Source organism: Astyanax mexicanus, chromosome 6 (assembly GCF_023375975.1).
Source record: "Astyanax mexicanus isolate ESR-SI-001 chromosome 6, AstMex3_surface, whole genome shotgun sequence".
Taxonomy (NCBI): Eukaryota; Metazoa; Chordata; class Actinopteri; order Characiformes; family Acestrorhamphidae; genus Astyanax; species Astyanax mexicanus.
Genome location: NC_064413.1, coordinates 27,919,294 through 27,934,984, shown reverse-complemented (window position 1 = coordinate 27,934,984; position 15,691 = coordinate 27,919,294). Strand labels below are relative to the sequence as shown.

The 15,691-nt window shown below is 38.9% G+C and overlaps 1 long non-coding RNA gene across 1 annotated transcript in view; it reads right to left on the bottom strand.

Moving 5' to 3' along the window:
- Window positions 1-315: 315 nt before the first annotated feature.
- Window positions 316-15,691, bottom strand: part of LOC103031659 (uncharacterized) — a 33,381-nt gene continuing 18,005 nt past the window's right edge. The window contains exon 3 of the long non-coding RNA XR_007439589.1: window positions 316-564. This is a non-coding gene — a long non-coding RNA (uncharacterized LOC103031659). The remainder of the gene's footprint in view (window positions 565-15,691) is intronic.

Genomic DNA, 15,691 nt, shown 5'->3' with positions numbered 1-15,691 from the left:
TTTGACTGCTCTGGTGTACTGTAGGCATACAAATGAATGAGATTTGTTGAGCGCCTGTTCTTGTAGGAAAATTAAGCATTGTTTGTTGGGTCTATTATATACTTTTGTGGTTTGTAGCTGTATTTGTGGGCTGTTAATGTGTATTAAGTTCATATAACTCAGTCAAGACAGAGAGGTTGCAGAAGGAGTACCCACTATATAAACTCCACGCCATTGCATTATAGTATGTCAGTTTGTGTAAATACCATTTTTTTCTACTTCCACAATCATTTGTTTGGCGTTTTTGTATTACTATGTACACTGCCTCCTGGAATATGAAGTTCATAATGAATCATATTTATTAATCCTAAATCTGAAAATTGACAATCTGCTATACATTTGCATCAGCATTATGTAGGAAATCCTTGTTACAGATGGCTCTTCTTCAGTCTGAAGCTCTCATCAGGGCTTCCTTCAGTCTTGTCTGTGCGGGACATGTACGCATCCGTTCAGGCCGGCTGCAAATGTCATTTGTTTGATTGAAAGGGTAAACTGGGCTCTCCGGGCTCTCCTGATGTAAAGATCCTGATGAGAAAACAGGAAGAGCTTGAAGATCAGGATTTATTTGACCTTAAAAGCATTCCACAGGAGTCTTGAGTAACACTTAGAAGTTGTGAGTACTGTCGGGAATAACACAAAACCATAGCCTAACTGAAGAATTATTTCTTATTTAGTAACTGTATAACAAACACATTAATAAAAGGATTTTTTTAAGGGTTACGCCAATGCGTGTGCATAAGTAGAATAGAAGGTAAGATATTGGTAATAAATAAGCAATAAAACACCTAAAGGTCTCTGCAAAAAATATTCATTTTCTTACCACATTCATTTAACAAATAATTTTACATTTGTCAGGTATTACACTACAGTCCTGGAAAAAATTAAGAGACCACTTCAGTTTGTCTGATTTTGCTATTTATAGGTATATGTTTGAGTAAAATGAACATTGTTGTTTTATTCTATAAACTACAGAAAACATTTCTCTTCCAAATAAAAACATTGTTATTTAGAGCATTTATCTGCAGAAAATGCGAAATGGCCAAAATAACAAAAGGATGCAGAGCTTTTAGACCTCAAATAATTGCTTAGGAAACAAGTTCATCAATATTTGGTGGAATAACTCTGATGTTTTAATCACAGTTTTCATGCGTCTTGGCATGTTCTCCTCCACATGTCTTACACACTGCTTTTGGATAACTTTACGCCACTTCTGGTTTATGCAAATTCAAGCAGTTCAGTTTGGTTTGATGGCTTGTGATCAACCATCTTCCTTTTGATCATGTTCCAGAGGTTTTTAATTTGGTAAAATCAAAGAAACTCTTGACATTTTTGAGTGGTCTCTTTTTTTTTTTTTCAGAGCTATATGTAGTTAACGTTGTTATTTTTGAGGTTTGAGATGAATTATTTGTAACATGTTTTCTTTGTTTTGATTAATTTTACTCATTTTACAATATCATTGGGATTTGTCAGGTATTACACTAAATGGACAAGAATTATTGGGACAGCTCCTCATTAATTGCTTCTTATGAAATAAAGGATATTATTCCTATGAGGATTTAATTAGCATTAATGAGGTCAGGAGCTCCATCCTTTTAGAGATCAATACTGCTCAATACTGGTGGTGCCATTAGGTGTGATGCCAATTTGTTTGTTTTTTGCTTCAGAGAGCCCTATTGCACATCTGTGTCAGCAAGCAACAGGCTAAATTATCTGCCAGTGGAATAAAATCACCTGAAGTAGATCAAATTTTCTTTAAACAAGTAGAGATAAAAGCTAAATATTTCTCAAATGATTATTCTACAATGTGAAAAAGAGAAATAGCAGCTATTTAGACTACATGTATGAGTTTTTCCATTACTAAGACAAATTTGTTTGCATATAATGTTTGTTATAAAAGCTTGTTATACAAAGGTTGTATAATTTATGATTATGGTCAGCAAGACCTGCACTCCCAGTACATTTCTCTCACACATACACACACAATGTATTCTGTCCAGGCCAAGAGAAATGAAACAGATCTGTGATGTAGTATGCGTGACCACTGAGGTACATATGCAAAAGCAGCTCGGAGTAAACAACAGCTCACGTGTGGTAGCTGATGTGCTTTTTGCTGGCGGCAGGACGCACCTCATCAGTAAAGGGCAGAGAAACGGGGTCAGAGAGGTCAAACCCTCAGGAGGTGAGCGCGTCCAAATGCCACCATGTGTAAAAAGAAGCCGGCTGTTTGCTTTGCGATGCGGCCGCAGACTTCAGAGGAGCGTTAGGGTCTAATAAGGACACGGTCCACATTTCTGCAGCGGTGTGATCAGCTTTTAATTGGCTGAACGTCAAGCAAGCAGTGAATGAAAGAATCTTCAAACTCGCAAAGTAAGAAGTGAGAAATAGACACCCAGGGAGAGAGGGAGTGAGAAGGCATGAAAGAGTGAGAGAAAACTAGAGAAATATCATACAGAGAGCTATTTAGATTGAGACGGCTCCCCTAGTGAGGTGTAGAAATTATGTCACGTTCACCAAGTGTTTTTTCATAGATTTTTTTTTCTGTTCATAACCAAAAAGCATGCTCGCATTAACCCCGGGTGTGTTCACACTGCCTCTCCGTACTCTTCCATTGCACGTTCAAATCTGTCACTATCGTGTGACAAGTTACGCGCCAGTCGCGATAGCAAAACAACTTCTGCTGAAGAGCAAAGGAGAGATCATGACCAGAAATCATGTCTGACTTTTTGTAACCAATAATATACACGTCTATAATTCAAAGAGTATGTGCACCAAGAAGAAATCTAAAGCTAACAAGAATGAAACTTGGTCGGTAGATTTGAAATGTTGAGACATTGAGAATGATCAGTCATACATGTGATATAAGCAAGGAGGTTCCTTATCGCTGCACCTGACTGATTATGCAAATGCTGTGAGTGCTGTACATCAGTACCTGCCTTCTATACCTCAAGGCTAGATTAACTTAAACAAACTTCAGCTAGTTCAAAATGCTGCAGCCAGGGTCCTTACCAAAACTACAAAATTTGACCACATTAGTCCAGTCCTATCAGCACATTTACTACAAAATTCTCCTGTTAACATATAAAGCCCTACACAGGCTCATCTCCTGAGTATTTGCCAGACCTCATCTCCTATTATGAACCACTGCGATTACTTAGATCACAAGGTGCTGGTTTCTTAGTAGTTCCCAGAATCTAGAGGAGCTCTCCAGGAGGAAGAGCTTTCTCTTATAAAACTGCCCAACTCTGGAATAATCTCCCCGAATATGTTCGGGACCGTTTCAATCTTTAAGTCTAGACTAAAACTCATTTGTTAAATTTAGGTTTTGGTAATTATTGTTTTTCCCTTTCGATAAGGCTGCAGATTCAGGGGTTCATGGACATAGGGTAAACATAATTGTGGTAAACTGAGATGCTGGTGCTGTTGTTCTCCCACTGCACACAGTCACTCAGGTTTGTGGACAGATGGTGGAGTGGGTGGATGGTGGTGTTTCAGTGTGTCTCCATGTCTATGTTACCTTCTGGCTCAATCCCTTTAGTTAGGCTGTTTTATTCAGATCTGCTGGAGTCATTAGATAGATAATCACACTCTGATAATGTTTTATATTCAGTTTTACATAAATCCAGTCAAAACTAATTTCATCTCTCTGCCTTTTTGTGTTCTCTATCTATCTCTTCTACATGTATAGAGATGCCATGTTCCTGATGATGCCCCACTGCCCGCTGTGTCATAAATTAGTACCTGTTACATTACCCATAGCTCCGCATTATCTCTCTGTATTGTTGTTTTGTTCTGTTATTCTTTGTTATTTGTTATTCTGTGTGTACTGGGCAGATCGACCCAAGTAGAATGGGTTCCTCTGACTGAGTCTTGGGTCCTCCTAAAGTTTCTTCCTCTTAATGTAAGAATGTTTTTCCTTAACACTGTTGTCACTACAACAATTGGCATCTCTGTGGTGCTGCTCATAAGGAAAGAGGCATGGACCTGTTTTTTTTACTCTGTAAAGCTCCTTTGTAACAACTTCTCTTGTGAAAAGCGTTATATATAAATAAAATTGGCTTAAAAAATGAAATTAAATACTATGTATTCTGACTCATGCTGTTGTATTGACAGCATCCCTTGAAAGTGAAGTTTGCCTTTGAGAAAAGTTTGAAAGAAATTCAAGAAGCTGGAAGACTTAAAGAGAGGTTGTATCAGAATGTTCTAAGAAGCACAATGGTCTTATTGACATATTGTGAGCCATAGTAGACACATTGTAGACACTTTATCATGTTACTGCTTTTCATTCACACTTCTCCATGCTGCTATAGCAACTTGCACTCTGGACTTCATGTTGCTGCGACTGTCCTCCTCTCCCTATTTTGTTATATTGAATTTTATCTTTTATTCATCGTATTTTAACAATTGCTCTTTTGGGTGTGAACTGGATCGTGAGATTACAATTACATTTCACCTCATGTACCACATGTGATGTGAATGACAATAAAGTCTCCTTGAATCCTTGAATACTTGAATACCAAGGATATTGCCATAGCATGATGTTGGCAGCAGTGAATAGAAGAAGGCATGCACCGGCAACATGAGAACCAGGGACCACAAAGATGGTGTGCAGAGTGACCCCATAGCTACGATTGTGGACATTCAGAAAGCAGTGATGCCTTCCATGAGTTCTCTTGTTTGAGCCAGCACCATTGGCAGACAGCTGCATGACACAGCTGCCTCCAGCTACCATTTCAACACCTCCACAGACTGCAATGGTGTTGTGTCAGACTGTCATGGAGTGGCATCTTCATAAGCAACCATCTATCAACCATATAGCAGCCAAATAACAGCAACATACACACCACATGGAACACATCTGCAACCATGTAGCACAACCATTGAATATTTGTTTCAGGAAAGAATGACAGTACTAGTAATTTTACTTTCTCTACTATAGTGTGATTCAGTTGGTTAAATGAAAAATACCTGTTGGTTTTGCAGTGAAAAATGAAATGAAGTGGAAAAAGATGTCAACCTTGGTACTGCAGGAGGAGGTGAGTCTCCAGACCACAGCAGAGGATTTAAAAGACTTTCTAGTTCAGGGGAACGTTTGCTCCAACACTGATGGCCAAGGACACTAAAGTGGCGAGGCTTTTCTTTACGGCCATGTTTAGACTTTAAGGGAGGGCACGTCAAGAGCCTGGAATTTGATGACCTTAGCTGGCATGCAGTAAGTACTTCTGAACCAATCTGCAGAGCCTTTTAAGCTCGAATGTGAGAACCAGGGCGTCTGGTTCTGGCCTCCACAGGAAGCCGCTGAAGTGATCTCAGCAGAGGATTCACGAGGGATATGTTTGAGAGGTCTGAGAGGTTATGAGCCAGACGAACTGCAGCGTTCTGAATACCCTGAGGAAAAGAAAAGGCATAGGAGGAAAGACATGCAAGAAAAGAACTGCAGTGGTGAAGTTTGGAAATGATTAGAGCTTGAACAAGATGTTAAAGAGCAGTCAGTAAAAAAAAAAGTCTAATTTGCTTAGTGAAAAAGAAATCTTCAAAATCTGGTGGCAAATGTTGTGATCAAAAGAATTGCGGTCATCTTGGATCACTAGAGGGTTTTAGCACAATCTTATAGATGGGACGGACAGTGAAGAAGTCAATTGTAATACACAGGTCTAGTAGTGACGAAGTATTGATCTCCAGATTTCATTTTATGGGTTGGGTCTGCATTTGTGATTTTTTGGAGGAGGATGGTGGGCAAAATAATGCTGCATTATTTGCTAATTCACTTTAGATACTTTCCAGCGGACCACGGTGCTGCCACTATGATCAGGGGATAGCTAGACTGAATCCCGGTCATGCAGCTTGCCATCAACTGCCAGAGCCCCAAGAGAGCATAATTTGCCGAAGAGGCGGTGGTTGATTCACATGAATCGGAGGAGGCTTTTACTAGTCTTCAACCATCCTGGGTTTGGGGTGTTTCTAGGTATAGGGGAAGCTCCGCTTAGTGAGTAACGAGCTCTAGCTCTATTTTAGAAATATTTAGGTGAGTTATCAATCTCACTTTATGCAGCTTGATTTAAGCCATTTGAGTAATATGACCTATATTTTGTGCTGATGTAGAGTAATGCTATTTAATATTGCATATTTTTGATAAAAAAGCTTTGCTTAGCTGCCAACAGGCACATGCTTATGGTTTGTCCATACATAACAAGTAGGGGTATAGGCGTAAAAAAAATGTACTGCTAAGATAGCAATGAACGTCTGACTGTTGATGTCTCCATGCGATGTTTTCAGTCAGTGGTGCAAGTGTGTTATTCTTTGCCAAGATAGCAATATGTCAATATGATGCTTATTTTTTTAAAAAAACACTGACCCTTTAATGACACTTTCCATACCATTTAGTGATTATAGAACAAAACATTACATTAATTTGTTTGAAAACAAGATCACAGGAATCCCAGTCAAAAGTTTCTACAGCCAGTCCAGACAGAAACATGGGCCAGGTAAAAATTCTAATCCAATTTTATGTTTAAAACTAGTTTATTTACTTACTGTAGAAAGGTGTAGAAATTTCCCAAATGGCAAAGATAATATTGTTAAGTTAAAATAAACTACTGTCCCCATGTGAGAACATTCATTAAAGAAACTTGACTTGACAGTTAGAAGCATCCTCTTGTCAGCTCATCTTGATGGTGTGTAGATAAACTCTGCAGTCAGGGCTATTTCTGAACACAAGGGGCCCATAAGTGACATCCCCTACTTACCCTACAATATACTTTTATATGAAACAAGTCATTTTTACAGTAAATTTTAAATAAATATTAGTTAAATAAGTTAAACACTAAAATAAATTTAAATGACTAAATTGTTGATATTACATAAAATAATTCAATTAAAAAACTAATTAAATTACTGTGGATTTTAAGAGCTATGTGCATAGTTTATGTTTTGTTTATTTGAAAGCAAAATCATTAGTAATGTTTTCACTAATTAATGCAAACAAACAAAAATTACATATTCTCAGAGCCGCTCTCCAAAAGATGCTGTAAATGGTTCTTTTTGCCATGCTATAGAGGACCCACTGTCACAGACTGAGGCAGACGGGATGGACGTAAACGCAGGTATCAATGGGGCTTAAATACAGAAGGAGGGTGAGGAACACCTGGGACCGGTAACAAGGGGGCGTGGTTACAAACAAGACACAAGGTGACAACACTAATGGCTAGAATGGGGCTAGGGTGGAGACAGGGCAGAGCATATGGGGTAGGAAAACAAATCAAAGCCATGTGATAGGAGCATAGGGCAAGGAAAACAGCAACAAACAGAAGAGCAGGACAGGAACAGGACAATACAAGAAATAAATGGTGAATAAAGGTGTGACACCCACTTTTTTAGAAAGTTCTTTACATTTACACATTTCTATTACAAACATGGTTATTTATGGAACCAAAATGGATTCTTCTAGAACATCCCTCGAAGTACCATTTGAAGCAACAAAGTACACAAATGCACAAGTATAAATGCACACAATGGTGTAGGGCACTTGCACTATAGTGTAGGGCACTGTACTGTGAAACCGTCAGAATTTTGAAAAATACTGTGATATGCATTTTTGGCCATACCGGGCAATAAAATACCTGCTCTATGGTGGCCATGTTGGATCTTGACCATTCAAGAACAGGGTGAAATGACGACACTGTATGTGGACTTATGTACAGTATCTCACCTTAGATCAGTGTCACTGCCATCCTGACAGCTATAGCTAGAGTTTTGAGGTAGGTGGACCTCAGTGAGTGACACAGTGAGCGGTATTACAGGAAAAGGGACAACTGAGACAACACTTCTCCCACAGCTTTAGCTTTAGCAAAGCATATCAGAGGCCTGACGAAAGAGAAACCAGAGTATTCTAACTGCCACAGCGCCAACTGATAAACGCTAATCTGTGTTCCTACATACGGAACCACTTTGAGGTTGTAACGGCTCCAGCGCCTCCGAGGAAAAGTGCTGGTCCAGGATCAGGCACTTCCCTTTCTACACAGCCATGTTCATAAATGAAAGGAAAATAAACCTGAACTCAGATCAGCAGTCTTACCCTGACATTTGAGGCACAGCTGTTCTTTCCTGTTCAGCGTGTTCCCCCCGGATTTCTTTCAACAGTCGTGTCGTTCTGATGCACACTGATAAGGCAACTTCTGCTAAACTATTACTGGGAGATTGCTGCTGCAGGCATGAGAATATGACTAATATAAATAGTGGAAATTTTCCTTTTTTATTATTTTTGACATTTACTCATTCTGAGCATGCCAAAGCACTCATAAAACACTTACTTATAATGAATGTAATACTACATTAAAAGCTTTAGCCTTCATTAAATCACTTATTGTTGCAGTTGTGTAGTTCTGAGTGCTATATAGTTTATAGACATGTTTTTTTAAACAAAAAAACAAAAATGACATTTTCCCCTTTTTTTAGGATAGAAGATATGCTATGTAAATCAATAATGAGGTCAAAATACTACACACCTAAAATTTGGTTAACTATTGACAATCAGTTGGACCAGAACAAGATGCTTAGGTAGCCATCAGCTTCTCTCAGAGTTTTGACCACTTTTGACCAATTTAAACACCTTAAAAACAAATTCAATTCAATTTGTTGGATTTTTTTAAGCACAACCGGCTTGTTGATTCCCACTCAGCATTTGGGTTTACTGTACATGGATGTGGATTTGCACGGACATGTGTTGTTACTGGGACCCAGTTAGACTCACCAAATTGGCCCCATCATTACCGCTTATGTTGATAAACTCTAGATCTACAGAGCATGAAACTACCGCCAGCATGTTTAACAGTTTATACAGTATTTTCAGTATTATCTCCCTACCTCACTCCTTTCAACATTTCAAGTTATCCAAAAGCAATGTGTAAGACTGGTGGAGGAGAACATGCCAAGATGCATGAAAACTGTGATTAAAAACCAGGGTTAATTCAGCAAATATTGATTTCTGAACTCTTAAAACTTTATGAATATGAACTTGTTTTCTTCGCATTATTTGAAATCTGAAAGCTTTGCATCTTTTTTTGTTATTTCAGCCGTTTCTCATTTTCTGCAAATACATGCTCTAAATGACAATATTTTTATTACAATTTGGGAGAAATGTTGTCTGTAGTTTATAGGCTTAAACAACAATGTTGATTTTACTCAAACATTTACCTACAAATTGCAAAATCAGTAAAACTGATTCAAAACTGAAGTGGCCTCTTAATTTTCTCAAGAGATGTACACAACACATTGTAAAGTACAAAGATGTAACATTGTACATATTAATGTAAAATGCCTTATTGAGTCACATACTCCACATACTTCATAATATGTTATGTTTTTCACTTTAAGTACTTTAAGTTTTATTGTGGATTATTATGGATGCTTATGACAATCATTAAAAATGCATTATGCATGGCAAATAACTCATTATATAAAGACATTCATCATGCATTTTGAATACAGGATTTTTAGAAATCTTACCAAACAATCTGTTCTATGTGCTAAAGTCAATCATGGTCACTAGCAAGAAATTAAAAGCACTTTCAGCACTATTAATTTATTAATCTAAGCGGTTAGGATTCCTTCTGGCCCAGTAAGTTCACTGGAAGAAAACATTGGAAGCCCAATACTGCAGTGATCTTCATGTTCATGATGAGTGCAGTATAGTCTATGGTTGTTGATCCCATTCCATGCTTTCCTGTGTAGTTAAGAACAATTATGGGTTGGATTTAGCATTCAGGAAAAAAAAACTGGGATTATAAAACATTTTTATGATCCCCATGAGAAACGGAGGTCACAGAGACCACAGTCTTAAAGCATCAGTCCACATCTTTAGTAGTTGTCTTTGGCAGAACACTGTGTCTGAATGGACATGATGAAATCTGTATAAATAAATGTATAATTATATCAAATGGCTCATGAAGAGCCAATCTAAACCACCTTTTTAAAAAGGATGGAATTGTCAGATTTCATCATATAGTGGTTCCTTGTTGTGAAGGAACATCATGTTCTTTCTCCTCTTCAAAAGATCACACAATGGGTTTATTAGTAACACTATCATATGTGGCCCAAATGTCATGGAACACAGTTTCACAGATACCACACACATACACACACTCTCCAAACTAGAAAAAAAAAACTATTATAGTGCACATACACATGGCACTACAGCAGTGTTTCTTAATCCTGGTCCTGGAGGCCTTTTGCATAACAGAGCAGACTCAGCCAATCACAGTTAATTAACCGATCCTTTCAGAATTGCAGGGGTGTGTTAGAGCAGAGCAACTAGTATGTTTGGACTACCTATCTAGATTGTATCCAGATTGTTTTTTTTTTTTTTTTTTGATAGCCTGGACAGCCAGAAACCACATGAAATCTGATTAGGCCTGGGTGATATGGTAAAAATATTATTTTGCAATATTAAAAAAATACTTGATCACAGTCAAAATGCATTAGAAAACAAAATATCATTAAAAATTACTATTTAAGCACTGTCCCACAATGAGTAGAATGATTTATGCAAAAAAAAAAATAAACATGACTAATTAGACCCTTTGTAATAAATTATGTGTTATTTATACAGTAATGGCAGGGCTGTAGAATAATCATATTCTTTGCATAATCATGCTTTTAATTTTCATGATAAACACAATGAAAGGACTGAGATAATGTTTTGAATGACTGCAAACTTAAAATACATTATCAAGCAACAGCAACAGACTCTGCTCATGTGCACAATTTAAACACTGTCCCACAATGAGCACAGTGATTTTCACGCAAAATGTCCTGTTTGTGCTTCATACAATAAACAAGACTAATTAGACTCTTCGTCATAAAATAAAGTGTTCTTTAAGCATTGAATAGTATGGCTGTAGAATAAATCATATTTCTGCATAATCATGCTATTAATTTTCATGATAAACACATTGAAAGAACTGCATTGTAACATTGTGAATGACTCCAAACTTAAACTGTGCTCACATGACAAACAAGCTGGAGGCAGAGTGAGGCAGACTTTGGAAAAGAGCCACAGTGAACAAAAACTACTTAGTCCGGGAAAAATATTTGGGCTACTTTAACTAATTGTGTTTTACATCAAAGTCAGAAAATATCAGACAACGTTATTGCGTTTCACATTTTTGGTCTAAATCATAAACTATATTATTCTTGATTTGCTTTAAAAAAGTCAATGTCACGTTTGGTCGGTTCTGTATCTCTTCTGTCTCTCTGTCTGTTTGTTTCCTGCACTCCTGTTTGTTTATTTACTTTTCCCTGCACATGGCCTTGTGTGTTCCTCCAGTGTCTTCACCTTAAGTGTTTTCACCTGTGTTTGTTTGTAACTCCGCCCCCTTGTTACCTGTTCCCTGGTGTGTCCTGTTAACTTCCGTATTTATAGCCCCTTTGTTTTTGTGTTGCCTTATCTGTTAGGTTGTAAATCTTTCTTTGTTTTCAGTGTATTAAATGCATTATGTATTTATTCTAGTTTCCCTGTCTGTCTGTTTATTTATCCAGTTTTGTGTTTATTTTGGTTTATTTCTGTTATTAAATTACTTGCATTTGCGTCCACCTCCGCGTCCAATAACAATCTGATAAAATATTTTCTTTATACATAATTTTTCTAAATCACATCCAAACCTGATAAGGAGGTGGTTTGAAATGCGATTAGATTTGTACAGATGTGTCTAAGTCTGGACACTCTGGCTGCTCAAATGTTAAGTATTAACTGTGTTGTGTATTGCTTGCAATACGACAAACGACAACTCAAATCAAGTTCCCAATATGTATTTAAAGAATAGTGGCAGAGGCTAGTTAATGACACACCCTTGTTACACAGAAACCCATTCAGATACATTTATGATGTACAGGCATGCAAATCCAAACTACTCACTTGCAAATAACAGCAAAGACATGTCTTTCAACAGGCCTGATGTTGAGACACAAATCCAACTTGACTACAGTCTGAACAAAGCCTAAAATATCCAGGGCAGGCGGCCTTTACGACTAGGAGCGAAAAACACTTAACTACAGTAAAAACATAACTAACTAACGTAACTTCTTCTTCAAAGCACTTTTAAAATGTTTGCAGCAAACTGAATAATGGCTTAAACAATCCATTCTTTAAGAAGTGTTTAGATCCTGCTGGAAGGGTCATGCTGCAAACAGCAACCATTAGAAAAAGTGACACTGTTTGGCTTACAGGCAGTGTTTACATGAATGGGCTAACATACGTTTGAGTTGTTTATGTAAGCCCGAGCACACTTCCTGGCCAGACCTGAGCCCCGCACAGCGGGGATATGGAACGGAAGGGCACCTGAGGCTGAGCGCAGAGCCTTGCTGTGCTGTCAGCTTGAATCCCAGAATAAATCTCAACTATTTACATACATGCCTCTACTGCAAGCTCAGCTAGCAAACGATGCTCTAAATCACAGAGAATGCTCTTCAGGCATGTACAGCCCAGTCACCCAACATGGCTGGAGTTTACAAAGCGCGCTCCTAACGAGGGAAGCTGCTGGGATGGAGAGGTGACGGATGCCGGGATGCTTTGACCTTTTCCTCTGAGCATTATTAATATATGCTGGGTATTAGCAAAGGTTAATGAGCGGGAGGAAGGCTATTCTCCACAGTTGCAAACAAGGCCCTAAGAGCTACTCCGTTCTGGGTGTTAGAAGTAGTGGGACTGTGCTAGAGGCAGAGCCAGCTCTAACTCGGGCGCTGTAAGAATGCCAAGCAAATATCACAGCAGCATCATTCTGCTAATGAAGTGTTATGTTTCTCTGCTCAAACTGGCGATTATTATTCCTGTAAACTTCTGAATGCTGACTGCTGTCGTGATAATCAATATATCTGCAACCATCAACATTTGCAACAAACCCATCAACAATGAGATTCACATGAAAAACAGAAGCTGGCTAGTTGTTTCCAGACATCAAAACACTGATCTTTCAGTATTTCAGAGAATTAATGGTCCAAAATACACTACACTGTCACACTTTGGACTCCTTTCACTACACTTATAATACTGCCATTTTCACGAGCAACATCACCTGAATACTAATCTGTCTCAGGTGTCTATGATTACCTGTCTGTTTATATTTACACCTGTTTGCCCAATATCTTTGCAAAGTATTGCCAACCACTACCAGTGCATACTGACCACTGGTTTCGCCCCTTGGTTTTGTCTGCCAGGTTGTTTGGTTCATTTAGGCCTTTTGACCTTAGCTCTGTTTAACAGTTGCTCTAGTAAACCTTATATTTGACTTTTTATCTGTAAGCGCTTAGTCAGTCCTTGAAGCCCTACATACACATTTGTTCAGTTGATTGTGGACAATAGTCTAGTGAATGCATTCAGCTTTAGGTTGCACTCACTGCTGACACAGATGTGAAAATACACACACACACACACACACACAGAGCCAGTTTATCTAGACCCTATAGAGAAGTACTGCCAATTGAATAGAACTGTCTGGAGCAGACATCAAACATAAACCTATTGGCACCATGCCTAATATGGCAGGAGTGGGTTAGAGGGGTATACCCTGTCCCCACTCCATATTGAGCTGTGGAGCAATGGAACTGTGTTCTCTGGATTAATGTTTCATTAGTGTTTCATCCAGTACTTTTGGTTGTGTAAATTGATGAGTTAAGGTGGAGATGATCTAATTCCTGACCTCACTAATGCTCTTTTCACTAAATGCAATGATATCCTCACAGCAATGCTTCAAAAATCCAACACAAAGTCCTCCCTGATTTTTTTACTCCAACAAGATATACCCTTGATTTTGCAAAAACAATGAATAAGCAGGTGTCCCAATACTTGTGTCCATATAGTGTGGACATCAATGAAATTTCTGTGCCGACTTTCTGTGGCACCGCCATATTTTAAAGCCTTTCCCCTGTAGCAGTGACCCCAATCTCTATCAGTCTGCCATGACCATTCCCCACAGCCTAGCAAACTCCAAAAGGTAATCTACTTTCCTTTCTTCTCACAGCAGATGCTGCAGATTTGTCCTCACCTGCCTGAGTTCAACAAGTTTGAAATTGGCAGAGCTATACCCCCCCTCTTCTTTGCAAAAAAAAGATATAGACCTGCCTTGATTTTAAAGCCCAGTGGAGATAAACTTTAAAGACCCCTGGCGCTACTTTCAACTCCTCTTTCCCAGGCCTCCTAGGACCCTTTGTTGATAAGCTGCGGAAAGTCGGCGAAAGTTAACGGCTTATTCTGACGATTTCCACTGCTATTTCGACTCGTGCCGCTGCCGGTTTCTCGTGAAGCGTGAGGTATTTACCTGCCTCTGCTCTACCCTTATCCTCGCACAGATTAAATCCCGAGCAGCACGTCATCAGATCCGAATGCAAATGTGACCGCTTTCAACGCACGAGCGTCCTGTGGATCAGACAGACCACTGACGGCGGCACGGCCAAGAAAGTGTGGGGTGTGAAGCGGCGGCGCTCGTGCGAGCGTTATGGATGTGGTGTCATCGTGCAGCCAGTGTCTGGGAGGCGAGGCGTACGCCAGCGCGGCTCCTGCGGCGTGCAGGCTGGTGAATCTCTCCGGGACGCGATGCTGGCAGAGTGAGAACCACATCAGCATTCCTCTATCTGCCCCACACATCCTGCCAGCTGGCCGAGTTGGAGACACAGCAGGAGTGAGATAGTGAGATGTGAGGTGTGTGCGAGTGTATGTGTGCAATATGTGTTGGGGAGGGGGTTGTGTGTGTGTGTGTGCGGGTGTGGGTTGGGGAGTGAGTTCATGTGAGTGAGTTCAATTGCCTTTATAGCTGAAAGTTCAAATGCGTCAAGACTCAACAGGAAGTTTGGATCACGGTGAGCCAACATTTTACGCTTAGTTGGGAGCCGTGTGGGGTTTGAGTGTGAAACAGATGCCAGCATTGAGAATGTGTTATCTAAAGAATAAAATCTGCCTGTCTTTAACGGATGGTGGTTTTCAGTTTCTCTGCATTGCTGGCATCAGTATAAACACAAATACATATATATATATTTTGGAGATATCAGCATTATTAGTCCACCATGAATGGTTATGCATACAAACTTAAAGGACGCACAAGTAATAGTTTATTAAATTCCCATTAAAAATACAGGCCTCTCTCTGGCACCAGACAGCATAATATTGCTCTTTAAACCTTTTTTTCGATTTGTCTTGGTCCTCCAAACATCATAGCAAAACATCTTAAGACAAAGTTAATGGATTAAGAACATTTTACATTTTCTGCATGCTCAGAAAAAGCATATCTTCAGCTCCAGTAAGTATTTAACAATGAATCTTTAGCCTTTAAACTCTAATATTTTTTTTCCTATCAAGATAACCTTGATTAAGAATAAAACTATATATAAAAAAAGGTTTAAATGTACAAAAGTCATTGCATCTACTCATGATCCACAGTATCATCTCTTCCATTTGGGACCTGCAAGACTTGTAGCCTCCACTAGGGGCAGAGTGGCCTTCAGTATGACCAGAAACATAGTCTGAGAACTGAGTCTGCTTTTATGAGAGACAGCCTGTAAAATATATGATAAAACAGTTTAGGCAGTACAAAAGTCTGACAAGGATTCATTCTACAAATGTATGTACACTGTATCCCAGTCACTAGGTTTTATTAAGTACACGTTATGG